This window comes from Schistocerca americana, chromosome X (genome assembly GCF_021461395.2).
Source record: "Schistocerca americana isolate TAMUIC-IGC-003095 chromosome X, iqSchAmer2.1, whole genome shotgun sequence".
In the NCBI taxonomy this organism is placed as follows: domain Eukaryota; kingdom Metazoa; phylum Arthropoda; class Insecta; order Orthoptera; family Acrididae; genus Schistocerca; species Schistocerca americana.
Window position 1 is genome coordinate 650645692 of NC_060130.1, and position 27932 is coordinate 650673623.

The window sequence follows — 27932 nt, forward strand, 5'->3', positions numbered from 1 at the left end:
GAAGTATTATTCAAACCAGCTGTGCGTAAAGCCGTCAGTTCCATAAAAGTTGTCTTTTTCCAAGAGAGCAACATAATCTTCCCAATCAAACGCCTTGAAAATATCACAAAAATAACAGTTGGCGATATATTATTAATTTAGGCTTGTGCTATTTGATGAATGAATGTATAAACGGCATTCTCAGTCGAGCAACCCTTCTGGAATACAAACTGTTATGATAAGACATCGTTTCCACTTAAGTGTGCTACTATTCTTGAGTACATTAATTTTTCATGTCCTTGTTTCATAAAAATCCTCTGTTCCCCATTCCAGTTTCACAGCTTCCCCACGGATAAAACGAGGGCACTCATTTTATATTCCTCATACAAGAAGTCTACGATACTAGTCGATAACACTCCTGCTTCTGCTCTTACAACAAATGCCACTCAGATTTGGACTCCAAAATTATTTCAAATTACTTTTCGAAAGAATAACAAAAATTTCCTATTATAACAGCCAAGATTGTTCATAATAATATCAAGGATACGTTAAAAGGTGGTTTAATTTGAGCCCTCTCCATTTTGTAGCTTGTACTCCAGTCAGTTTCGGGTCTACCAAATGCTGGAGTGGCAATTCATTGTTACTTCAGCGCTCTACACATTTCTTTCCTTTAGTCGCCAAAAACGAAATAATTTCATTCGTTACAGATGATTCATTTCCACTATGCGGTCCTACTACGAGGCTCCCTCCTGTGTCCAGTACACACGCAATTTCGCGCGTAGCGTGCACACCACATTCATGACGCTTTCTTCTCATTGTATACGACGTCCTTACCTTTCCTGTGACTGCAGAAAGGCAGACCATAAAAGAAATGGGGTGGCGATTTACGCCTTTGATTGCTTAATAGCAAATTAGTAGGTCGTATCCCGTGGACATTGTCATCTTAATCGTCCTAATTAATGCGATGCCGATGCGTAGATGCAAACTGAAGTCACATTCTATAAACAACCAAATGAAAAATATTTAATAATCGTTCAAATAGCTCTGAGCACTATGGGACTTAACTGCTATTGTCATCAGTCCCCTAGGACTTAGAACTACTTAAACCTAACTAACAAAGACATCACACACATCCATGCCCGAAGCAGGATTCTAACCTGCGACCGTAGCGGTGGCGCGGTTCCAGACTGTAGCGCCTAGAACCGCTCGGCCACTCCGGCCGGCAATAACCGTCTCGTTTGTCTGAATCTGACCTGTTTTTTATCTCCCTGGTCTTGCATTCAAGTGCATCAGATAGACGCCCTCTAGATATCATTCGATCAAGAGCACTATTGATGTCATAATTTGAAATATGTTCCAGGTTGATACCTTGTTTATTGGCCGAAATTTAATGGAGGGAAACAGCTAATGTGTACTAAATGTTGGACCAGGTCTACGACTGACTTTAAAAGCTCCTTATGTAAAGAACACAACGTGTCATTCTTAACAAAGAAACCTTCAGACGCGTATATAGTTTCAGGCGTGACACGAAGGTGTGTTATAAAATTATTCCTGTTTACAGTGTAAGTGCTTACTAGGCACAGTCTCGCATTTTTACGACTGTGTACACTAGACACACATTCGGGAGGACGGCGGTTCAAACTCGTGTCGGGCAGTCAAAATTTAGGTTTTCCGTGATTTTCCTAAATCGTTCCATGCAAATGCAGGGATGGTTCCTTTGAAAAGGAACGGCTGAATTTCTTCCCTATCCTGGACACATTTATAGCTTGTTCTCCTTCTCTAGTGACCTCGATGTCGACGGGACGTTAAGCCCAGCCATCCTTCCTTCCTTCCTTCCTTCCACACTGCGTAGTGTATCAACCATCATCTTTAGTATGGATATGGGCTACGATTGCTGTGTTCGGATGCAGGCTGAGTTGGTTACCCTTTGCACAGTTCTGCTGGCTTCAGTCACACACCTTGCGGCTACTGGATAACAAATGGTTCAAATGGCTCTGAGCACTATGGGACTTAACATCTGTGGTCATCAGTCCCCTAGAACTTAGAACTACTTAAACCTAACTAACCTAAGGACATCACACACACCCATGCCCGAGGCAGGATTCGAACCTGCGACCGTAGCAGTCGCGCGGTTCCGGACTGAGCGCCTAGAACCGCGAGACCACCGCGGCCGGCTACTGGATAACATCAGAAGTTCCAAGAGTGTGCTGTCGGGTGTTGCTGTTGTATCTAGAGAAGTCACAACGCTAGAAAACTTAAGTTGAATGCATGGAACACTTGGTACAGTGATTGACAGTTGATTCTAAACAGAAATGCAATTTTCTTGTCATAAATAGGCTCAATGAGCCTTGTTGTTTGATTACAAGCTTGCCGAATAACCATTGGAAACATTCACAGCCATTAAATATTTTCGTAGGGAACGATTTAAAGTGGAACAACTACGTAAAACTAATCGTAGTAAATGCAGATTCCAGACATTCATTGGGAGAATCCTAAGGAAGTGCGGTACACGGCGAAAGAGGCAGCTTACGAAACCCTTGTTCGACCCATACATGAGTACTGTTCCTCAACATGGGACCATTATAAGTAGCACTATTACAGACCAAGAAGAGCAGCGTCTTCAACCGCTACACGAGAGCCGGTTTGCTTGAAGGACAATCACCGTCAAAATTCGAAAAGCATGCTTTAGAAACTGATGAGCATCAGGCAAATGTATATGCAGATGTGGTGTCGGCTAGAGAGCTGTTGTTTGCAGTGTTCGTTTGTAAATTATTTTTACGAGCTTCAATCTGAAGCAACTTGTTTTCGTTCACTTCTGTGCTTAATTCCCTGCTCTGGATGCCACGAAGAGCACCTAGCACCGGGTCCAGCTAAATGCAGTGAAGGCTCATGTCGGTACTAATGGTGGGTGTCGCTTTAGATTGGAAGATATTATCTCTGGTTCTGGGTGGCTGTGTTAAATGATAAGAAAACCAGTCTTCCTTGCAAGAAGAAGGCATAACTCGCCATCTGCAGCATCGTCGACAGGACCAACTGCGAACATTTGGTACAGAACTAACAAGAGAACGTACCCAAGGGTCAAGAAACGATCTTGATGAAACTTTGTGTGTGTGTGTGTGTGTGTGTGTGTGTGTGTGTGTGTGTGTAGAAAAGGAAACATAACGCAATACATGTTTTTGTTTGGGCCCAGATTCACTTTTAAGGGGTAAAACACACCCCCAAAAGGTAATTTGGCATATATTTCGAGGGCATACCTTCGAAACGATGATATATAAAAATATTTCTCATACAACAGTTGATATGTAATTAGAAACGGTATAATCGAATTTTCTAATTTGAAATTTTGAAAAATACCCCGTCACAATTAATTTTGAAAAATGAAAACTTTTGTTACAACATAGCTTAAAGAAGCTTTCAAGCCACATACATCCGTGTGTAATAAGGTTGATTTCTGAAATACTGTTTTAGGAAAATAAGCTGTACACAGTGTACTGTGAGTATTTTCAACATATCTAATTAAAATTTTTTATTGTACTTATATTTGTTTTAAATTGTTATTTTAAGTTTTACGTTCTTTTCTTTATTTACCGTTACACATGTATTTTGTTAATACGAAATAATATGTAACCAATTATTATGATACAAAATCGTTGCAATAATCATAATTAATAAATAAATGTTTAAAGTATAATGTTTTCTCACACCACGCACATAAAATTAACTATAAAATCCACGACAGAAAATAACAAAGTAAAATTAGCTGGGTTTCAGATAATCACAGGTGACCCTTTAAATATCCTGATTTGTATCAGGCGTATTTCAGTACGTTGGTAAGCCTTGGCAAAGAGAATCGATTATGTGCTGGAGACTGCAGTTATATTATATTGTTTCTGAAGTGGAGAGCATAATCTCAGTCATTGAACAGAACTAGATCTGAAAATACTCTCACAAATTCCTTCCAAAATCTTATGCCGTGTACATCATTGATTGTACCCGTGCCGCCGATCCCGTTGGGATCACCAAATGAAGGAGATCCTTGTCCTCGGGGATGTTTTTCACACTGACCACCTGTCTTCTCAGAGTATTAACAGAAACTAATGATGAGATTGAACCGAGAGTTCGAGAATCTCTTGATACCCCCAGTGTCGTTGTGACAGCATCGAAATCTGCTTTCTGCGAAAATTTCTGAGCAATTAGTTCAGGAGCTCACTCCCAGTGTAAATGGTTGAGAAAACATACTTGACCTCTTAGAAATAAATAATTTTGAGCAAAAAGGGAGCATCATGACGGATACCGGGATAAGTCAACTCGTTGTAGCGAGACTGAATACCGTAACATCCAAATTCACCAAATCAGCAGCAAAACACATCTATTAAATAAGAATTCTCTTGACACCTTCCTAAAATAGTCTCCTTTCCTTCCGAACTAACCGTGTATGCGTAGACCAGACGTGGCTTTTTGTTCATCCCCTCTCTCGGAACCTGTCACGAAAGTTTATTGTACAATTTATTTTGTTCTTAGAACAATTTATTATATAGTTCATTAGTTTCTGTGTACATATTTTATATTGATTAAGTAATCCTCTATCGCACTTTGAAATAATTCCTCGTTTTACTCCTAGGTTTAACATGAACAGTTTTCCACTTTGGAAACTGAGATACTATGTAAATGCACTAGTTTAAAATCTTTAATCCTACGAAAAATTCATTGCATCACGCATTTATCTTTGTATCTGACAATGGCGTAACAACCGAAAACCGGTCTGTGAAATAAATAGTAAGTATTGTACAGTATTACACCGGTATCATGTATGTTAATTCATGACGCATTCTTATCTAGTAATCAGGGGAAACGATGGGCGCCAAGTTTCCCGGCACTGTGATGGAATATCGCGCCGTGTACGAATGCGTTGTTTTATCTACACTACAAACTACGATAAGATTAGATTTTATCCCTTATGTCATAACGTGCGTCGAAAGCTCGTCTTCACAGCAATATTAGTCAGAATTTTACTTCATACAACGAGGCTTACAATTTTAATTCTGTACAAATCCAAGTCATCTGAAAAATTACTTGCCTACTTTGTTATTATTCCTTATTGATTTCCTTATTAACTCTCCTATTCCTACCAATTTCTATGCGGAAAAAATACAAATTAATACAACCTGCAGAATGCCACTAGCAATCGACACATTCTCCGCTTCCGAGCCAGATGCCGAGTTCGCTATGCCAGCGGCACTTCCGTTTAACAGCGCATACCTAATGGGTAGAGAGCGGAAGTCGAAAAAGTTTCTTCTTGCGTTCTCTAGGAGAATATGTATTTGCTGACCCCATATATGTTGATGAAAAATGTTCATTTTTTAATTATCTACCGATACCACCGATACTGAGTCGATTTCGCGTCATGAACATTAGTTCTCTCAAAAACTGGAGGTTGTTAAGCCGAACTATTTTATTCTCTCTATTTTGCCAAATATAAACCCAAGCGGTAGGCCGTGTCTGAGTCATTCTCCTTATAAGTTACTTATAATCCGTCTTGATTGCAAAATGTTTATTCATGTCAACATCAAATGTACCAGAACGTACCTGACATTTCGGGTACAGGTACGTTCTGGTACATTTGATGTTGATTAGATAGGATGAAAAAGGTTTGCATTCGTGAAGTAGGAAATTAGTATCATCATCGTTACAGATCTGAAGATGGTTCTAGAGGAACCGAAACCGGTCATATGAATAAACATTTTGCAATCAAGACGGATTACAAGTAACATTGTAAAAACACTGATTGCGGCTATCCCATCAGACATAATGTCTGTTTATGCAAAGTTTGTGCCACGTCAGGCTTTGGGATGCATTACGAAGTTCTTACGTACTAGGACAAAGATAATGGAAGAAAACTTGAAAATAAAATTTAACAATGCATGATTAGAAACAGGGATTACTCCTAACTACGCAAAAGTAAAAATTAGGAATATGTCAAACATAGCACAAATAGTAAAACGTAAAAGTGAAATGGTTGGTTGGTTTGGGGGGTTAAAGGGACCAGACTGCCATGGTCATCGGTCCCTTTTTCCAAAGACAAAGAACACCCACAGAGAATAAAAACAAGGAACAGAAGATACCACAGACGATACAGAACAAGGGATACTGAGACAAAGACAAGACAAAACAAACTAAAACCACACAGAGTGTGACGGTGGTTGGCCGACCATAGAAATAAATAAGGAAAAGACAACCACTTAGAAACACATTAAAAACCAGTGGAAAATCGTAGGCCAAAGGCCAGAGTCAACACAAAACAATAAAAAAAACAGAAACACTCAGAGTAAATGATAAAATCCCCCTGCCCGAATAAAACGTAAAACTAAGTCAGCCGTAGTGGAGTCGTCTGTTAAAAGGGCAGGGAGCGTAGCAGGCAGCGCAAATGTCTGCCTGACCACTGCTAAAAGGGGGCAGGCCAGCAAAATGTGGGCCACTGTCACGGCTGCCCCACAGCGACATAGAGGAGGGTCCTCCCGGCGCAGTAAATAACTGTGTGTCAGCCGGGTGTGGCCAATGCGGAGCCGGCAAAGAACTACCGAGTCCCTGCGAGTGGCTCGCAGGGATGACCGCCACACAGCCGTCGTCTCCTTGACAGCACGGAGTTTATTGGACATTGTCAGTTCGCGCCATTCCTCGTCCCATAGCGCCAAGATTTTGCGGCGGAAGACTGCCCGCAAATCAGTCTCAGGGAGGCCAAGGTCCAGAGATGGCTTGCTGGTGGCCTCTTTCGCCAGGCGGTCAACATGTTCGTTACCCGGGATACCGACATGACCGGGGGTCCACACAAAGACCACAGAGCGGCCGCAACAGGCGAGAGTATGCAGAGACTTGTGGATAGCCATCACCAAACGAGAACGAGGGAAACACTGGTCGAGAGCTCGTAAACCGCTCAGGGAATCGCTACAGATAACGAAGGACTCACCTGAGCAGGAGCGGATATACTCTAGGGCACGAAAGATGGCGACCAGTTCAGCAGTGTAAACGCTGCAGCCATCCGGCAAGGAACGTTGTTCGGAACGGTCCCCTAGAGTGAGCGCATACCCGACACGACCAGCAACCATCGAACCGTCAGTGTAGACAATACCAGAGCCCTGATACGTGGCCAGGATAGAATAAAAGCGGCGGCGGAAGGCCTCTGGAGGGACTGAGTCCTTCGGGCCCTGTGCCAGGTCCAGCCGAAGGCAAGGGCGACGAACACACCATGGGGGTGTATGCAAAGTAGCCCGGAAAGTAGGTGGAACAGTAAAAACCTGAAGCCCAGAGAGAAGCTCTTTGACGCGGACCGCTATTGTACAACCAGACCGGGGCCGACGATCTGGCAGATGGACGACCGATCGCGGGAACAGGAGACGATAATTTAGATGCCCGGGCGAGCTTAGAACATGGGCAGCATAAGCGGCCAGCAAACGTTGGCGTCGGAACCGCAGGGGAGGTACACCTGCCTCCACTAGTACGCTGTCCACGGGGCTGGTGCAGAAAGCACCAGTGGCAAGGCGTATCCCGCTGTGGAGAATTGGGTCCAGCACCTGTAACGCAGATGGGGATGCTGAGCCATAAGCCAGGCTCCCATAATCCAGACGGGACTGGATTAACGCCTGGTAGAGCCGCAACAGGGTAAAGCGGTCGGCGCCCCAGCGGGTGTGGCTCAAGCATCTCAGAGCGTTTAGATGCCGCCAACACGTCTGGTTAAGCTGCCGGATATGAGGCAGCCAAGTCAACCAGGCATCGAAAACCACCCCCAAAAACCTGTGGGTCTCTACCACAGCAAGAAGTTCGTTGTCAAGAGAAAGCCGCGGCTCAGGATGGACCGTTCGGCGCCGGCAGAAATGCATAACGCGGGTCTTGGCTGCCGAAAACTGAAACCCATGGGCTACAGCCCAAGACTGCGCCTTACGGATAGCGCCCTGTAGCTGACGTTCAACAGCTGCAATGCTGGGAGAGCTGTAATAAAGGCAGAAGTCGTCAGCATACAGGGAAGCGGAGACAGAGTTTCCCACGGCCGCAGCAAGACCGTTAATGGCTATTAAAAACAGACAGACACTTAAAACGGAACCCTGTGGCACACCGTTCTCGTGGACGTGGGAGGAACTATACGAGGCCGCGACTTGCACGCGGAAGGTACGACACGACAGAAAATTGCGGAGAAAAATCGGCAGAGGACCCCGAAGACCCCATCCATGGAGCGTAGAAAGAATGTGATGACGCCACGTCGTATCGTACGCCTTCCGCATGTCGAAAAAGACAGCGACCAGGTGCTGACGGCGGGAAAAGGCAGTACGGATGGCCGACTCCAGGCTCACCAGATTGTCGGCGGCGGAGCGGCCTTTACGGAACCCACCCTGAGATGGAGCCAGAAGGCCCCTAGACTCCAGTACCCAATTCAAGCGCCGGCTCACCATCCGTTCAAGCAACTTGCAAAGAACGTTGGTGAGGCTAATGGGACGGTAGCTGTCCACCTCCAGAGGGTTCTTTCCAGGCTTCAAAACGGGGATGACAATGCCTTCCCGCCATTGCGACGGAAACTCCCCCTCGACCCAAAGACGGTTGTAAAGATCGAGAAGGCGCCGCTGGCAGTCCACTGAAAGGTGTTTCAGCATCTGACAGTGGATGCCATCTGGCCCAGGAGCGGTATCAGGGCAAGCAGCTAGGGCACTGCGAAATTCCCACTCACTGAATAGAGCATTGTAAGATTCCGGGTGGTTGCTGCGAAACGAAAGGCTCCGACGTTCCAGCCGCTCTTTAATGGAGCGGAAGGCCTGGGGGTAATTCGCAGAAGCGGAACTCATAGCAAAATGCTCTGCTAAGCGATTTGCAATGACGTCAGAGTCGGTACAAATGGCTCCATTCAGTGAGAGCGCAGGGACGCTGGCAGGGGTCCGATAGCCGTAGACGCGTCGAATCTTGGCCCAGACCTGCGAGGGAGTGACATGGAGACCAATCGTGGACACATACCGCTCCCAGCACTCCTTCTTGCCCTGGCGGATAAGGAGGCGGGCCCGCGCACGCAGCCGTTTGAAGGCGATAAGGTGGGCTAAGGAGGGATGTCGCTTGTGACGCTGGAGCGCCCGCCGGCGATCTTTAATCGCTTCAGCGATCTCAGGCGACCACCAAGGCACAGCCTTCCGCCGCGGGGACCCACAGGAATGGGGAATGGCAGATTCGGCGGCAGTAACGATGCCGGTGGTGACCGATTGAACCACCGCATCAATGTCATCGGTAGAGAGAGGCTCAAAAGCGGCAGTGGAGGAGAACAAGTCCCAGTCAGCCTTATTCAGAGCCCATCTGCTAGGGCGCCCAGAACAGTGGCGCTGTGGTAGTGACAAAAAGATCGGAAAGTGGTCACTACCACACAGGTCGTCATGCACACTCCATTGGACAGACGGTAAGAGGCTATGGCTACAGATGGAAAGGTCAATGGCGGAGTAGGTGCCATGCGCCACACTGAAGTGTGTGAAGGCACCATCATTTAACAGCGAGAGATCGAGCTGCGACAATAAATGCTCAACGATGGCGCCTCGACCTGTTGCCACTGACCCACCCCACAGAGGGTTATGGGCGTTGAAGTCGCCCAATAGCAAGAAAGGTGGCGGCAATTGGGCGACCAGTGCAGCCAGGACAAGCTGCGAGACATCACCATCCGGTGGGATGTAAAGACTGCAGACGGTAACAGCCTGTGGCGTCCACACGCGTACAGCGACAGCCTCTAAAGGCGTCTGGAGAGGGACAGACTCGCTGTGCAGAGTGTGAAGCACATATATGCAGACGCCACCAGACACCCTTTCATAAGCTGCTCGGTTCTTATAATAACCCCGATAGCCACGGAGGGCGGGGGTTCGCATTGCTGGAAACCAAGTTTCCTGGAGAGCAATGCAGAAGAAAGGGTGAAGGCTGATAAGTTGGCGGAGCTCAGCGAGATGGTGGAAGAAACCGCTGCAGTTCCACTGGAGGATGGTATTGTCCATGGCTGAGAAAGGCGTGACGGGACGGGGAAGGCAGATTACGCCGCTGGGTCACCTGCTGCCTCCGACTGAGCACCCGTGCTAGTGTTATCCAGGGCGTCTGAGGGACCGGCGAGTCCTAGGTCCTCAGCGGACGCCAGGATCTCCACCTCGTCCTCAGACGCAGAGCTGTAAGGTGGCGGTGGGGTGGCTGCCACCGCGAGTTCCTTGGGCTTAGAGCTCTTCTTCTTTGATTTCTCACGCTGCTCCTTGGGTTTAACTGGCTGGGAGGGCTTCACCGATTCAGTCTCCGGGACTGAGGAGGATCGTGAAGCCCGTCGACCAGCTGATTGCGGGCACTTACGCCACTGGCGGTCGTCAGCCTTCCCACTGGTGGAAACCTGGGAAGGGAGGGACCCGAGGGACCCCTTGCGAGCGTGAGAAGCCGAAGAAGTTGGACACTTCTCCGGCTTAGAAGCAGGGACGGACGTCCCTGATGGGGGGGATGGTGTTGCCCCTGAGGTAGGTGGCGCAGGAGCAACCCGGTGGGTAGAGCCCCCCACTGGCAAGGGGGCAGGAGGAGTCTTACTGGTTATCGAGCTTGCTGGAAGTCGTGAAACTGATGGGGCGAGCACAGGTGTTGTAGCGGCGGCGTAGGATGACGTCATTTGCACGGGATGTAATCGGTCGTATTTCCGCTGGGCCTCAGTATAAGTCAGTCGGTCCAGGGTCTTATATTCCATGATTTTGCGTTCTTTCTGGAAGATTCTGCAGTCTGGCGAGCAAGGTGAATGGTGCTCCCCGCAGTTGACACAGATGGGAGGCGGGGCACATGGAGTATCGGGATGAGACGGGCGTCCGCAATCTCGACATGTGAGGCTGGAAGTGCAGCGGGAAGACATATGGCCAAACTTCCAGCACTTGAAGCACCGCATCGGGGGAGGAATATAGGGCCTGACGTCACATCGGTAGACCATCACCTTGACCTTTTCCGGTAACGTATCACCCTCGAAGGCCAAGATGAAGGCACCGGTAGCTATCTGATTGTCCTTCGGACCCCGATGAACGCGCCGGACGAAATGTACACCTCTGCGCTCTAAGTTGGCGCGCAGCTCGTCATCAGACTGCAAAAGAAGGTCCTTATGGTAAATAACTCCCTGGACCATATTTAAACTCTTATGCGGTGTGATCGTAACAGCAACATCCCCCAACTTGTCACAAGCAAGTAACCGTCGTGACTGGGCAGAGGATGCCGTTTGGATCAGGACCGATCCAGAGCGCATTTTTGACAAGCCCTCCACCTCCCCAAACTTGTCCTCTAAATGCTCGACGAAGAACTGAGGCTTTGTTGAGAGAAAAGACTCCCCATCAGCTCTCGTACAAACTAAGAATCGGGGCGAATAAGTGCTACTGCCATCCTGAGATTTACGTTCCTCCCACGGCGTGGCCAGAGAGGGGAACGTTTTCGGATTGTACTTTTCAGCATTAAATTGAGCCCGAGAACGCTTAGAGACTGCTGGCGGCTGGCCGCCAGCGAGAGATGATGTACCACGCTTCATTGCGGGTCATCCGCCCTGATGCCACCTACTCCGACCAAGGGCCCTCCCCACGGGCGCCACCCAGCCACAGCAAAGGCCACCTGGCAGGATGGCCATTGCCGGGAATCCTGATGCCCCAGGGAGATGGGCATCTACTCCTTGGCATACGTGGGGAGTGAACGGCGCAGGCATCAGTAGAGCGATCCCTGTGTTGTCAGGGGGCTACAACCAAGAGGGTACATGGCGACCCCACCACAACGGACTGGCTACCGTGCTGGATCTTAGGTGCAAAAATTGCCAAGGTCGTCGTCACAGTTAAAAGAAACACTGCAGAGTGCAGCGTGGTAATCGCCCGAGAGATCGAAAACGAGCGGGACACCATTGCAACGACGAGAAAGACGGCTATAGGTCTAATTGCACGAAGGATACAGTGCACCATGTAAGGTGCCCTTCCCCAATTGGCTCGCTCTTCGGAATAATTTAGATAGATGGAGGTCAAACCCGAGAGGGGACCATCACATAAGGCCGAAACGTTTGAGACTCCTTTTAGTCGCCTCTTACGACAGGCAGGAATACCGCGGGCCTATTCTAACCCCCGAACCCGCAGGGGGGAAAAGTGAAATGTTGTGGGTTAAAACCCAAATTCGAGAATCATATAAAATGAAAGACAAGTTAAATAGAGAAGCTTTTAATATTCGCTTGATTCTAGGTAACATTTTATCTCCATTACAGTTCACATACGTATGCGGAGAGATTGAAAACAGAATTGACAGGGAGCGAGAATTAACTCTAAACATAGATCAGAAGAAGCTTTTTAATCTAGGTGTAAATTTTAATATTGATAACGAAACGGCGCATATAAAGTTGCATACCTTTTATGAGAGGGTCGTGAACTTAACTGAGATAGAATTAACAAAGGATGAGCAGGACCTTTTAAATAAAGGGCTGCAGTATAACCTAAATCCCGCAATTAACTCAAATACAATAAAAAAGACTGTCGCAGAAGTGAAAGTTGCATGTGAGATCGCAAATATGAACAGACCAACACGGCAGTTGAAATAAAGAAGTCGATCATAGATGAAGTGCATTCTGCTCACAAGAACAGAAACAAACTATTAACTCTCAAGGGCTTGAATAAGAAGTTAGAATTACATAAGGCTATCGTCACAAAGGCAGATAAGGCTGGCACTATGGTTTTCATACACGATACCGGCTATATAGAGAAAACCGAAAGTTCTTTATGGGGAACGGAATAATAGAGGCCAAGAAAGGTCCAACCAGGAAATTTCAAACATACATGTGGAAACAAATAGATAACAGTGCGTTTCACTTCACGGATGAGGAAAAGTTTAAATTCAAAGTAATGAATCCGCGAATCCACGAATTACGGTCACAAATAAATCTCCATAAGGTTGAAACATCGGTTCGCCCAATCGTCAACAATACCAGTACGCCAAGTTATAAATTAAATAAAGAGCTAATTAACAGATTGAAGGCGGCATATATATATCGTCAGACTTAACATTAGGAACAGCTACGAATTCGCCGAGGAAATTAAATACGTAGTTACACCTCAGGATGCGTCACTAGCTTCATTGGGTATCACCGATCTGTACACGAACATTCCCGTAAAAGAAACGACTGAGATCATTAAGAACAATCTCCTCACTCGTGGTAAATTGGCATTGGTGGAAGTGATCGAACTAGTGGAAATTTTGGAACAAGTCTTGTCGTTCAATACTTTACTTTCAATGGTAAAATTTATCAAGAGAAAAACGGATTGTAATGGGGAACAGTTTAGCTGAGACGCTGGCTGACATTTTTGTAAATCACTTGGAAAACTAATTCTTTGATGAAAATCCTTATATCGCTGAGAAAATGGTATATTGCAGGAGATTTGTTGACGACTATATTATACAAAGGAGATAAAAATGATATCGAAAACGTAGCACAAAAAATTAGCTCTAAACACCCGAAAATTAGATTCACTATGGAATTTGAAGGAGACAGCCGTATAGATTACTTAGATTCAACACTAATAAAGAAAGATGGGAAGCATGAATTTAGCATATTCAGGAATCATACGCGTACAGATTTAGTTCTCAATGAGTGCTCTTGTCACCAACCGCGATGCAAAAAGGCATATTTTACTTCGATGGTATACAGGCTACTAAGATTGCCACTAAGCCAACAGGAAGTAGAAAAGGGGCTAAGTATTTTAAAACAAGTGGTCGTAGCGAAGGGATATACGTGTAAGCAGGTGACGAATATTTATAAGATGAAGAGGCAACTGAAACAAATAGAAGGAAGTCGCAGTTAAGAGGAACAACAAGAAAAAATGTATCACTTACAGTGGAAGAATTACAGATAAGATTGAAATATGCTTTCGTTAATGTAGCGTTAAGATAAGATTCCGAACAATTAACACGCTAAAATTTAAGCTCCAGCACAAAATATGTAATATTCGGAATAAATTTCAGGATTCAGGTGTATGTAAGATCAAATGTGATGACTTCTATAAACAATATATAAGGCAGACTAGTAGGAACTTTGAGACCAGATTCAGGGAGCACACCTACTTTCGAAACAAAACAGCGCATATGGCTGCCTCAAAGCACTCAGTCACGAACATTGAACAAAATTTAGACAACCTGCATAGAGCTCATAAGGGACGGTTTAACAATTTGGCAGAAATTGAAACATACACCTACAAAAAGAGATCCGGATTTAATACTCAACGAGCAAAGCGAGTTCAATCATAACGCCTACTTTAGTATTTATGACGACTTACTAAGATGACAACTGTTTCGTGTGGAGATCCAGGCCGAGGGACGAGAGATGTTGCATCACGGGGAAGCTGGAAGATGCGTGCAGCGCCTGGCGTCGTTGACGGAGCCGTCCTGCGCGGCCCACTTGCCCACGGCGATGGATGTCATACAACTGAGCGAATCGCGCCTCAACACCGAAATGGCGGGAACCACGGAAGCAGACCATAGAGGAAAACAAGTCTACACCAGCGCCACAGATATAGAAATCGTCCTTTGCTTTAAGATCGTATAAAAATGAAAATTTTACTGTGTATTTTAATTTTGACAAGTACAGATTTAAACCTTGACATCTACAGATTTTAATTAAGTATTTTTAGAGATAAAAGTTAATTACAAAAATCTACTGAATACAGTATGTGCATATGTAATGTAACAAATATACCAGACGCCACCTGTCCGTAATAGTGTTATAATTAATATAAATGACGTGTATTCTGCCAACCAATTTTATCTGACGCCTCATGTGAAGGTTGCTGTGTGTGGACAGGTTACTCCTGTAACTGAAATATCAGATACGTTCTAGTTCATTTGATGTTAATTAGATAGGATGAAAAAGGTTTGCATCCGTGAAATAGTAAATTAGTATCATTATCGTTACAGATCTGAAGATGGTTCTAGAGGAACCTAAGCTGGTCATATGAATAAACATTTTGCAATCAAGACGGTTTATAAGCAACACTGTAAAACCATTGATTGCAGCTATCCTATCAGACATTTTGTTTTTGCAAACTCCTTGTAAGTATTTTTGATAATTATTGGTACTCACACCTTTATTGGCGAAAGCAACTTACTCGTTATAACATCTTAATCTTGTACAAAGTGTTCAATGTCATGACCGCCAGTCTCAATGCAAACAGTACAACGTAATACAGCGACAGAACTGACTTCTGGATTCAAAATATGTAGGCCTAGTGCTTTAACGCGTTGTTTACGGTAGGTATGTAATTGGTGCTACACCAGTAGGGGACAGTGTTGTACCTAGCGGATGGTATACCTAGGAACATACCATATTTGTGGACGGTATTTCAGTCTAGTGATTGATTTTAGAATTACATGGAGGAATGCGCACTTGAGACCACCATAAACCGATGGGTCCCCATGAGATCACGTGAAACGCGAAAGCAAAGTCACACAATTAATAACTTATCGGCAAACTGAATTAAACAGGGTTGGTTTAATTGAACATGAAGCAGAGAAAACACATATCACATAGAAATATTGATAGGGTTTTCCATCAAGCTACTAAATGAAACTAAAGGTCACAAGCTCACGTTAACAATCTAATTTATTGCTGGAAGCATTTACATGATGCTGATCACTGAATGAACAATACAAATTATTACAAAATGGAAAAGGATGAAAAGACATAGATTGAGTCCACGAAAATCGCTAATGATTCTTTAATAAGCCGATATCCTAATGAAAATACCCAGTAATCTCACCTAAGCGCACACAGTGCAGCCAGCTGGCTATGAATTCATTCAGAAGAATTAAACTTCGACTTGTGCCAAATAACTTCATGGTCCCCTCGTCACGATATACGCAAATGTGGCTTATGCTTACCACTCTGTTGATATTCAGGTGCAGAGCATGGCTGTAGCAGTGGTGAGGGTTCAACCAAGTGATCAACTCTAAAGTGAAGCCGTCTCGGTTGTCTCTCTGACGCTTCGCGATGGAAGAAGTGTACTCTTTCATGCCCTACGACGAAGTATCTCTCCTCTTCACTAAATATAGCTGGTTCTATCAGTGGCGAAATTTTGGTGGCCCATTGCAATATACATTCCGGAATCCCAACCAACTGAAAGTTAATAACAATTGCAACAGTGTCCCTCCTTACGAAACTGCCATGGTTAACCAATACTACTCAGTTCTCTCAGAGTGGGACAGAAGACAGTAATACTCACCCACCATGTGTTTCGAGATTTCCTTCAATAAAAAACAGCTGCGCCTACGCACTCGTGTGTTCTCATCCCTGGTACCAAAATAATTACTCATTCAAGATCTCAGAACACAGGATACTTAATTCCAAAAAAATGTATTTCACATCTCAAAATACAGAGTTTATGATGCTCTGTCTGTTGAAATTTGACCCTACAGGTTTAGGACATCTTTTATGCAAATGACCCTAAAAGGACAGATGTACGTTGATGGTGCTTGAAACAGTTGCATGTAATCCACTGTTGTGATCAGATAATCACTGCTCATGCTAACACACTTAGATTTCATGAATCTGTTACTTTTTAATTATTAATATATGGTAACCATTGTAGGAAACCCTTAAATTAGTATTTTGCATATACATACAAATATAAAGTAGGATGTGTGTACATACATACAGCATCTTATCCTAAACGACTGGATGAATTTCAATAAATTTTGGTACACATGCAGCTAAAAGCACTCAGAGGCTTCTAGTTCCCTAACAAGCAGAGATCAGGCAAAAGTGTTTCCTTAGCTTCTGGTATGTAGATTGACGAAGCCGTCCAGGTAAAAATAAGCTTCGTCAGTAAACCAAATGCTGCCCACATGCATATCGCCGTCATCAATCCTGTGCACTATATCGTTAGCGAATGTCTCTCGTGCAGCAATGGTAGCGGCGCTAAGGGGTTGCCGCGTTTGAATTTTGTATGGATAGAGGTGTAAACTCTGGCGCATGAGACGATACGTGGACGTTGGCGTCATTTCGACCGCAGCTGCAACACGGCGAACGGAAACCCGAGATCGCTGTTGGATCACCTGCTGCACTAGCTGCGCGTTGCCCTCTGTGGTTGCCGTACGCGGTCGCCCTACCTTTCCAGCACGTTCATCCGTCACGTTCCCAGTCCGTTGAAATTTTTCAAACAGATCCTTTATTGTATCGCTTTTCGGTCCTTTGGTTACATTAAACCTCCGTTGAAAACTTCGTCTTGTTGCAACAACACTGTGTTCTAGGCGGTGGAATTCCAACACCAGAAAAATCCTCTGTTCTAAGGAATAAACCATGTTGTCTACAGCACACTTGCACGTTGTGAACAGCACACGCTTACAGCAGAAAGACGACGTACAGAATGGCGCACCCACAGACTGCGTTGTCTTCTATATCTTTCACATCACTTGCAGTGCCATCTGTTGTTGAAAATTGTAACTACTGTAATTTCGAAAGTTTGTCCGCCTGAAAATGTACTGTTGTCCCAAGCATATTGCAACAAACGGTGTATTTCTATCGCTGCTCGTTTAGTTTTTATTTCCGTTTCAAATATACCGGTCATTTTTGAAACACCCTGTATCACCCCATAGTCTGCGTTACCTCCTTCTCCTTTATAATCGAATTTGGACCGACAGTACTTTTCCCAGACGATGGCGGGAAGCTATCGTCGTTCCTGTTCCGAAACCTGGAAAGGACAAACATCTCCCCTCTAGCTATCGCCCCATTTTTCTCACGAGTAGTGTATGTAAGGTTTTGGAGAGTGTGGTGAATTGCCGTTTAGCTAGGTGGCTGGAGTCCTGCAGTCTTTTAACACCTGCCCAATGCGGTTTCCGAAAGCATCGTTCTGCAGTTGACCATCTTGTTGCTCTCTCCACTTATATTCTGAACAATTTTCTCCGGAAACGCCAAACAGTAGAAATATTTATTGGTCTGGAGAGAGCATACGATACCTGTTGGAGGACAGGCATCCTCCGCACACTGTTCTCTTGGGGCTTTCGAGGTCGGCTGCCCCTTTTTCTTCGCGAATTTATGGCAGAGCGCACATTTAGAGTGCGGGTGAACACTACGCTCTCCCGTCCTTCCTCCCAAGGAAACGGGGTACCCTAGGGCTCCGTGCTAAGTGTTGTACTGTTTGCCATTGCCATAAATCCAATTATGGACTGTCTCCTTCCCGATGCCTCAGGTTCCCTCTTTGTGGACGATTTTGCGATCTACTACAGCTCTCAACGGACCAGCTTTCTTGAACGACGTCTTCAAGGATGTCTCGATCGCCTCCACTCTTGGAGCATCGAAACCGGCTTCCACTTTTCTCCCGGTAAGACCGTGTGTGTTAATTTTTGGCGTCGTAAGGAGTTTCTTCCACCTTCCTTACATCTAGGACCTGTCAACCTTCCGTTTTCGGACGTCGCGAAATTCTTGGGTCTTATGTTTGACAGAAAACTGTGCTGGTCCTCCCACGTTTCCTATGTTTTGGCTCGCTGTCTGCGATCCCTCAACACCCGTGTCCTAATGGTACCTCCTGGGGAGCGGACCGAGTGGTCCTTCTCCGCCTCTATCGCGCCTTAGTGCGCTCGAAATTGGACTATGGAAGCATAGTTTACTCCTCTGCTCGGCAGTCTATTCTTCGGCGTCTCGACTCTATCCACCACCGTGGATTACGTTTAGTGTCTGGAGCTTTCTACACCAGTCCTGTGGAAAGCCTTTATGCTGATACTGCTGAACCTCCGCTGTCCAATTGGCGAGCAGTCCTTCTGAGTCGTTATGCTAGCCATCTGTCTTCCATGCCTGCTAATCCGGCCCATGACATTTTTTTCGACGCCTCCTTGGATGTAGGGTATGCAGGCCGGCCTTCCGCCCTACTACCACCGGGGGTCCGCTTCCGTCAACTGCTCCATTCTATTTCCTTCCGCTTTCCTAAAACCTTCTTGACAACTTGGGGTACAGCACCGCCGTGGCTCCGTCCCCGGACCTGCCTGCTCCGTGACTTTTGTCAGTTTGCCAAGGATGGTACCCCTTCACTTGTTTATCGTCGGGCATTTGCTGCTCTATGTGCACAAATGAAGGAAGCCACATTTATTTACACTGATGGCTCGAAAACATCGTTAGGTGTAGGAAGTGCCTATATTGTTGGCGACACCCCAACTCGATTTCGGCTTCCCGACCAGTGTTCGGTTTATAATGCGGAACTTTACGCTGTTCTCCAGGCTGTCCAATACATCCGTCGCCATCAGCGGATACAGTATGTTATCTGTTCAGATTCTCTCAGCTCTCTCCTCAGTCTCCAAGCTCTGTACCCTGTCCACCCTCTGGTCCACCGGATTCAGGACTGCCTCCACATGCTCCACTTGGGGGGCGTCTCTGTGGCGTTGATCTGGATCCCAGGACACGTTGGTATCTGTGGATATGAGGCGGCCGATATAGCGGCCAAGGCTGCAGTCTCTCTTCTTCAGCCAGCTATTCACACGATTCCCTTCGCCGATCTACGGAGTGTTTTATGTCGTCGTGTTACTCTTTTATGGCGCGCACATTGGTCGACACTTCTCAATAATAAATTGCGGGACGTGAAAGCTCTTTCCTGTGCTTGGACCTCTTCCTCCCGAACGCGTCGTCGGGAGGAGGTAATTTTAACTAGACTCCGGATAGGGCACTGTCTTTTTAGCCATCGACATCTTTTAAGTGGTGATCCTCCCCCACTCCGTCCCCACTGCTCTCAGCTGTGGACGGTAAGACACCTTTTACTTGAGTGCCCATATTTTACTCCGTTACGCGTCCGTCTACAGCTGTCGCCTGATACATCTTCCATTTTAGCAGATGACACGTGCTCAGACGATCGCGTTCTCGAATTTATTAGTGCCAGTGAGATGACGTCAGTCATTTGAAGCTCTTTTCAGGGACAACCCCTTCTATAGTGGTTTTTTAAGCTTTCCTTCCATTTTTAGTTTCTCCAATATTTTGAGTTTCGTTCCCATTTCTGCCTTTTCCTAAGTCACAGACTGGGCACTAATGACCGTAGCAGTTTTGCGCTCTAAAACCATAACAAAAAAAAGTAGGAGCAATCGGTCTCTATAGATTAGCCCTATTTCTGCAACATAGAACACTTCGTTCCTCTGTTTATGGGCCGGCTCCACATAAGTCAATATCATATAGGTTTTCATTGTTATTTCGTTAAAATACTAATACAATGCGCTAAGACGATGACCTTTAGGCCAATGTTTGCGGCTATCAGCGTCCGTTGCGTCGGGCTCATCAGTGTTGAAGCCACGTCTGAATGCAATGATAGTGCGCTTACGGATTCCCTAACACGAGGCTTCGGTGTAGGCACCTATTGCAGCATGTAACAAATATCAGCAACGACAAGGCTGTTTTTACGCTTGACATCAAGAGTGTGTATTGCTGCGTAAACATTTGTTCCGCATGAAATATATTACTGAAATGTGTTCTGCGTCAAGCTTTTTCTAGTATCAGCCTACGTATTTTACTTGATTAACCATTAAAAATCAAAACACACTCGAAATTTAGTAGACAACGAAATTGTTCTTGTGTTTTGTTTCTTTACTACTAGTAGGCAATTAAAATTTTTGAAGGTAAACGTACTGATGAGAAACAAATCTGTACAATTAAGTGCTAATGACATTGAAATGTCTCTTACAGTACTTATTAGTAGCATACAGGTAAATAAATTAATATAAAATATAAAACTTAGAAACTGCGACGGTAACTAATTAAAAGTACGTAATGTTGCGTGTTCATGACGAATGTCTTTCTTTTCCAGAGAAAAACAGGCCCGACGTATATACAGAGAAAGGAGGATTGTGTTCGGCGTTCCACAGACCACGTGGCCAATAGAGGACCACCAGCTCGGATTATCGAAGGATGAGGCAAAAAATCGGCCGTTTCCTTTCAGAGAACCATACCCGTATTTTCCTTAAGTGATATCACAGAAAACCTAAATCTGGATTTTAGGACGGGGATTTGCAACGCCGTCCTCCCTAATACCAGTCTAGTGGACTATCTATTACGCCACCTCGATCGGTTGCGACCAATGTAAGAAACACATACTGCCACTGAGTACCGCCCGTTTTCAACGCTGAGAACATCAGTAACTCTTATTTTTACTCAGTCTTCATGAGCGTCTCGGTGGCACTTCGCCAAAGATGTCGCTAAATTCCACAAACACGGTGGGTGGTTATCGGATAGAAGATAGGAGTGAAGGTCAGAGTTTAACAAAGTCGACATCGAGGTCACCAGAACACCGCCCAGTTACAAGAGGGTGGTGGACGAGATCGGAAGCTGCTCGTTCAGGGGCACTCCTGTGGCGTTCATCTCAAGTGATTTAGAGAACACGTAAATACTGCCTCAGTGTGGCCAGCGGTGGATGGATTTAAATCATTACTTCCTGAGTGCGATTTTAGCGTTGTAATCAGTTAGTGGGTCTAAGAAATTATTCTGCTTCGTTATATCTTATGTAAGGACTAACAGCCCACATATTAATATAAATATTTTTGTATATTCTATAGGGTTGTTTACATTGAACAAAACATCTTGTTTGTCTTTAGAATCATATACTACATTTAAATATTAAAGAATATTTAAACAATTTTTGCTATATTTAGTTCTTACATCTGAAGTTTATATAATGCTTCTGTTGTTACCGGTTGAAAATTGCTATAACGTTTTTAAATACAATAATCAATGCATAAAAATTCTTCCTTTCCTGGCATTCTTTACTAGTAATATCTACCTCTCTTAAAAATTCCTTTAATAAAATAAAAATATTTAATTTTTTATTTTTTACCTGAAACACTAATGTGCATACATTCCCTATTTTCCGGCTGGAAGGCGGCGCGTGGGTCTGCTCCTGTAATCTGACGACGAGGCCGAATGAAAGGAAGCGAGTAGGAGCAGGTGAGGTAAAGCACGTCGGTACTGCAAGTAAAGTAAAAGAGGTTTTTACTGGTGCATATGCGACTGAATACGTATCTTTGTACACATGAGTACGCAGGTGTACAGCCAAAGTCCAGATAAGAAAGTCTCAATAGCAAGCTAAACTAAAGCGATGGTTCTCGGCCGTCTGCTCTTCATGAACTGCGCTAAAGTGGAGCGGACCTCGTAGAGCTGCACAGCGTCGGCTTGAGGGCGCTGTCGTCTGTGAAGATCTTCCGCTCTCGTAGTGCCAACCTACGCTGTGGAGTCCGAACTATCGATACCATTTATAGCAATTTTACAAGCTTTGTACTGTACAGACGTTCTAGCGCCGAAATCGTTCTGATGTTTGCTAAATAAATTTTAATTTTTTCTTGAACTTCTTGTTTTCTCTTATCTGTAATTCTTATGGTAGTTTGTTTTCTTAACTGGGCTTATCACTTGAATTACAAAAGAAGATTCAGTGGTAATATTGCTTCTCAATTCCAAAAAAAATTAGAATATATTAAATTACCACACAACAGCGTTTGTATTGTCGCCTGCTGAAGAGTGCTAATGTCAAAAAAAAATAGAAACAGCTTAACATCTGTTATGTAAGTTATTTATTAATCTCTTCCGTATCGCAAATAAGTGTACGTCAGTCATTTTTCTTATCATTTTTGACTAAGTTTATGTAATCTTTAGAGGATCGAATATTTCTAGAGTTTCATAATTTTTGGCAGCGTAATTATAGGTAGGTAATTTCAGTTTCTTTCGTTATGTTAGAACAATGTTTTCTTAAATACCTTGTCCGCGCATTTTTGAAAATTTCCTATTTAGTTTCTAAGAAGTCTGATAACTCCTGAGCTTGTTACTTGACATTTTTTGAAAATCACATCGCTAGAATCATTGTTAACCAATATTTAAGAAATCCCTGCTTATTTTGTCGCCATTCAATTACAAATTCCTAAGCTTCTTTTTTAATTACGATACTTCTCACCCCAGTGGGGCAGCCGAGCATTTATTAGCAGTCACCTGACGTCATAACCTAGATTTTGTACTAGGAGAAAAATTAGTGCTTCATTTGGAAATGGCTGTGGCACTTCCTCCTGACTCAGAGGACTGAGTTCACGCTATGTTAATGCCACGGGTATGTAGTATTTTACGAAAGGACACTAGAGGACAGATCTTGAAGAATGGAAGTCCAACAATGAAGCACTAGATACACAACCACATGGACCTGAGACCAATCTCATGCACATAACAATTGACAATGACTCTCCAGGGTGCTAACATTTGTTTTGTGAGTGCGTGCTTGGCCATCATGTTTCCCTAGCCCTTGCAGCGCTACTTATTTTTCTGCGCTGCAAGTCTGTCCTACTACTCTTCTTTCCGGCTTAGAGTTTCTATTGGGTGGTCTTCTTGGTACCGATTGTGCTTTGATTTCGTTTGTGGCACTGGTTTTCTTCCTTTCCAACATCCTACGACTTTTCATGGTTAACTATTGTATATGGTCCCCTTGTTGGGTTTGACTTGCTACTCCTTTCCCAAACTGTCATTCCCTGGCTATGTAGTTGGACGAGCACAAGCCAGATGTCTGGGAGCAAAATACTTCACCCAATACTAGGGCTGTACTAGGACTGATGGGGATATTGTTTTACTGCAAGGAAAACATTTTATCAAAAACATTGACGTCAAATTTAGGGATGTTGAGTTTGAAGAAAATGCGAAATAGTTCATTATTAATTAAAAATTCCTCTGCTGCCAAATCTACTGCTCTTCAGGTATTTAATAGTCCAGGTGACATACCTCTGACCATTGGTCCACACAAGACTTTGAATATGGTCCAAAAAATCATCTTTCACAGAGATATTACGGTCCAAACATATGAGGAGCTCCAATGGCGTGGCGTACATTTTATCAGATGTGTACAATAAGGGCCCAAGCATAACTGTACAGATACAGGAGCCTTATCTTAGCTTTTGAAGCGAATGTTCTCCCAGAAGATTGAGGTTATGGTTTTCAGGTGTGACGTGAAACCATACACTCCACCTATAATGTACTTGTGATATTTACTCTTTGGGCATATGTCATCCCACTGCACATTGGACAAAATATGTGGCAACTGTGTACGATCACTTCACGAAGGTAGTCCTTGTGGATATCCACTTTTATGTGTCAGCTGCATTGAACATCTCTCCACGTTTACAAGATTAACCAGTTTTCAAGAAAGAGCAGAATATCCAGGAGTACAAATCTATTGACCGACTGTTGTATACTGACGCACGAAAGAAATAGGAGTGCCTACATCCTGTGGATATGGCTTAATTACGCTAACATTGCCGCCCTCCCTCAACCTCAACCTTCCCCTAACAAGATCTACCACCACCCTCCTCCCCCATTGTTCCTGCACTAGGCTGGAGAAGCGTTCTCCTTCTTTGACATTTACCAGTGACAGAGCTCTCTCTTGGGATCCCTCTCCACAACAACCCCAGGCCCAGAGGCCCGATGACAAACAATGGCTGAAGAATCCACAGCATGTGGGTCCCAGGGCTCTCTACTCTTCATCTGTCTGTGAGCTCAATATGTATAGCCGCTTGAACAAACCTTGCCCACCACAAAGGGAAAGAAGAAGAAAAAGAAGCATTAGAAGAAGAAGAAGAAGAAGACCAAAAAGGCTCCTCCTAGGCCCCCAGATGTGCAGTCGGATTCTGAGACGATGTTTTTGAATGTGGTTCGATCTCCATTGGTGGCAGGCAGTGATAATGCAGCATGACTGGTCCTCGAGGGCCCTTTGTGCGTAATCTGGCCATCAGTCATATAATCATAAGTGGAATTGTAATGGAGATACTTTGTCGCCTGACGGAACTGTGTTGCTCTACAAGAAACACACTTCGCTGGTGAACATTGTCCAATACTCCGTGGCTATCGTTCATTCTGTTAGAAGCTTGCTGGTCCTGAGAGAACATCTGGAGGTGTCTGTAGTGTTGTTCATAAATGTCTTTGGTGAACAGATTCACCTTCATTCCTCCTTGGAGGCAATAGTGGTATGGGTGCAAACGACCTCAGCGATTACGATTTTCAACGTTTACCTACCTCCAGGCAGGCCACTTATCTTCAACTGACCACATTAATACAATAACTTTCGTCCCCGTTTCTCCTGCTAGGGGGCTTCAACGCACACTACCTCCTATGGGGGAGAGTACCACATCGTCTGGTAGGGACCTTCTGATTTACCAGATCCTCACCGACCATAATCTGTGCCTCCTAAATAATGATTCTCCTACCCACTTCAGCGCTGGACAGACCAACTTAGAGAAGATACAAGATTATCGGAAGAGATCGTTAGATCGATAGTTGAAAAGGTGCGTGGGGCAGTCCGTGATTCAACACCTGAATGTTCTCCAAAGGCAACATCTCTTCAGCGTCTTCAAAGGTACTTGGCTACAAGGCACCTTCCCATCACAGTGGTAGGGTGACATAGTTGTCCTTATCCTTAAGCCATGCAAAGAACCTAACGTCTGTCGACAGTTACTAGCAGATTAGCGTGACCATGGTACTCTGTAAGGTGCCTGAAAGGATGACTGCCTACAGGTTATGCTGGGTTCTAGAATCTAGGGGGCTTTTGTTCCACCAATATTGTGGTTCCTAGGAGGGAAGATCTACAAGCTACCATCTGCTTAGGTTGGAAACACCAAGCCGACAAGCTTTCTCAAAACACAAACACCTTGTCACAGACGTTTTTTTTTTTTTACCTGTGAAAAGCGTATGACACACGGTGTAATCAAGTTTTACTCTCCCTCCATGGCTTGGGCTTTCGAGGCCCGCTACTGAATTTTGTTCTTCAGTTTTCATCCCACCAGCTGTTCTGGGTTAGAGTCAGCACTTCGCTCAGATTCTAGGGAGTCCAAGAGAATGGTGTCCCACAGGGATCTGTGTTGAGTGTCATTTTTCCTCTTCTCCATTAATGGGATAGTGACCTATGTTGGGCCGCTGGTCAGCCCATTCATTGTATGTCGGCAATTTTTGCATTTGGTACAGCTCCCATTTGATAGCCTCTGCTGGACGCCAGCTCCAAGATGCCACCTGGCGAGCCTCTGCATGGGCTCTTTCCCATGGTTTCCTCCTTGGATTGTGCTTTGTTTTCTCATGCACTCCCCCTTGGACGGTAGCCAGGCCACGGATTAGGATTTATGTCTCCCAACATCCTAAGCTCTCGGTTGCCCCCCCCCCCCCCCCCCATGACCTTTCAGTGACTGTTCTTTCCAGTTCTTCAAGAGTGCCATGGTGCTACGATCTTTTACACCAAGAGCTCTAACACTGTAGATCAGATTGGGTATGCTTTTACGTCTCCTGCCAGTAAGGAACGCCATTCACTGTAATTTGTTCATAGCACAGCTGACACCCGTTAACAGAGTCCTCCGTCTCATTAAACAGACCTACCTTGACCGTGTTTTAATACGTACTGATTCAATGAGCAGTCTCCAGGAAACTGACTGATGCTACTCTTCCCATCCTTTGGTCTCCATTATTCATTATCTTCTCGCTGACCGTCATCCTGGCTGCTCATTTGTCTTTCTCTGGATACCAAGTCGTGTGGAATGAACTGGATGAATGTTTGTCTAGAGGAGCTCTAATTCGCTTTCCGTCCCTCGCAGAGCCCCATGGATGGCCATCTGGTGACTTGCGTCTCTCCTTGGCCTTGCTTTTATGATTGATGGTAGAAAAAAATGTTCATTACGTTTTTAGCCTTCTTCATTTTACTGTTATGAATCTCCTGACTAGATCAGAAAACTTTCTCTGTGGACGTCCCAACTGCTGGGTGCACCGCCGTTGGATTGAGTGACTGATGACCTCGTTGTTAGGTCCTTTAGCCCCCTCTCTCCCCCCCCCCCCCCCCAAATCTAGCAACCAACCAACTGACGAAGAAAACGCAATAGTGCTGCTCCCACTCACAGAAAACAAGCAGAACGTCTGCGGCCTACTTGGCGCTCGACGACTCGGTGTACAAAAAAATACTGAAGGATCGAAGGATCCAGTGAGCTACATGAAGAGGAAAACTATCAAGCTTCTTCGATGTCCTTCTACCAAACACGGGAAATTCGTCAAGAAACGGTGACCACAAACAGCAACACCGCTGCAGCTCTATGGTTCCTCAAAAATATATGAGGAGAACATATGGCTGCAACCTGATGTACGTAAGATAGAAGAACCAACATATGAGCAGGCTAAACAACTGACAGCACAGCGATACTCACGCGCAAGAAAATGGTAATACCATACACGAAACTTGGGACACTCTGTGCCACCAGTTCGAGAATATCTTCCAGTGGGAATCTTAACTTTTCGTTTGGAGTCCCTTTTCGTAGGATTCTAATCAAAATGTCTATGAAATTTATCGTGTCAAAACTTGGAGCCTCGTTAACAAGTCTGTTCTCGTTTTGCCCATCTTAATCGATGTTTGACTCGTAACTTTACTAACAGATAAAAGACGAACGGCGTGACCATGAGGTGTCGTCTCTCAGAATTGGTAGCGAATTTGTATGTCGAACACTTCCAGGAGAACAATTTGAAACAGAGCATTCTGAATTCGACATACTTCTATCACCCTTCTTATGTGAGAATAAAACTGTTACTGATCCACTGGCTCTGGAAAATATTGAATAATCACTTCCTGTGAATAGTTTGCAAGTTTCGTTAAAATTTTATTGCTACTGATCAAAGACGGTATTCCGTGACAGTTATATCACATGAAGGTACAGAAAGCATGCAAAGAAGAAAACGAACCAGTTATTAAATCACTAAAGTGTAGATATTTTCAAGGGTATGATGGAATATCAAATAGTATTACGAAGATCAGCGCACCATATACCCTGAAGCGCCAAAGAAACGGGTATAGGCATGTGTAATCAAATACAAAGATGTGTGAATAGGCAGAATACGGCGCTGCGGTTGACAACGCCTATGTAAGACAACGAGTGTCTGGGGCAGTTGTTAGATCGGTTACTGTTGCTAAAAT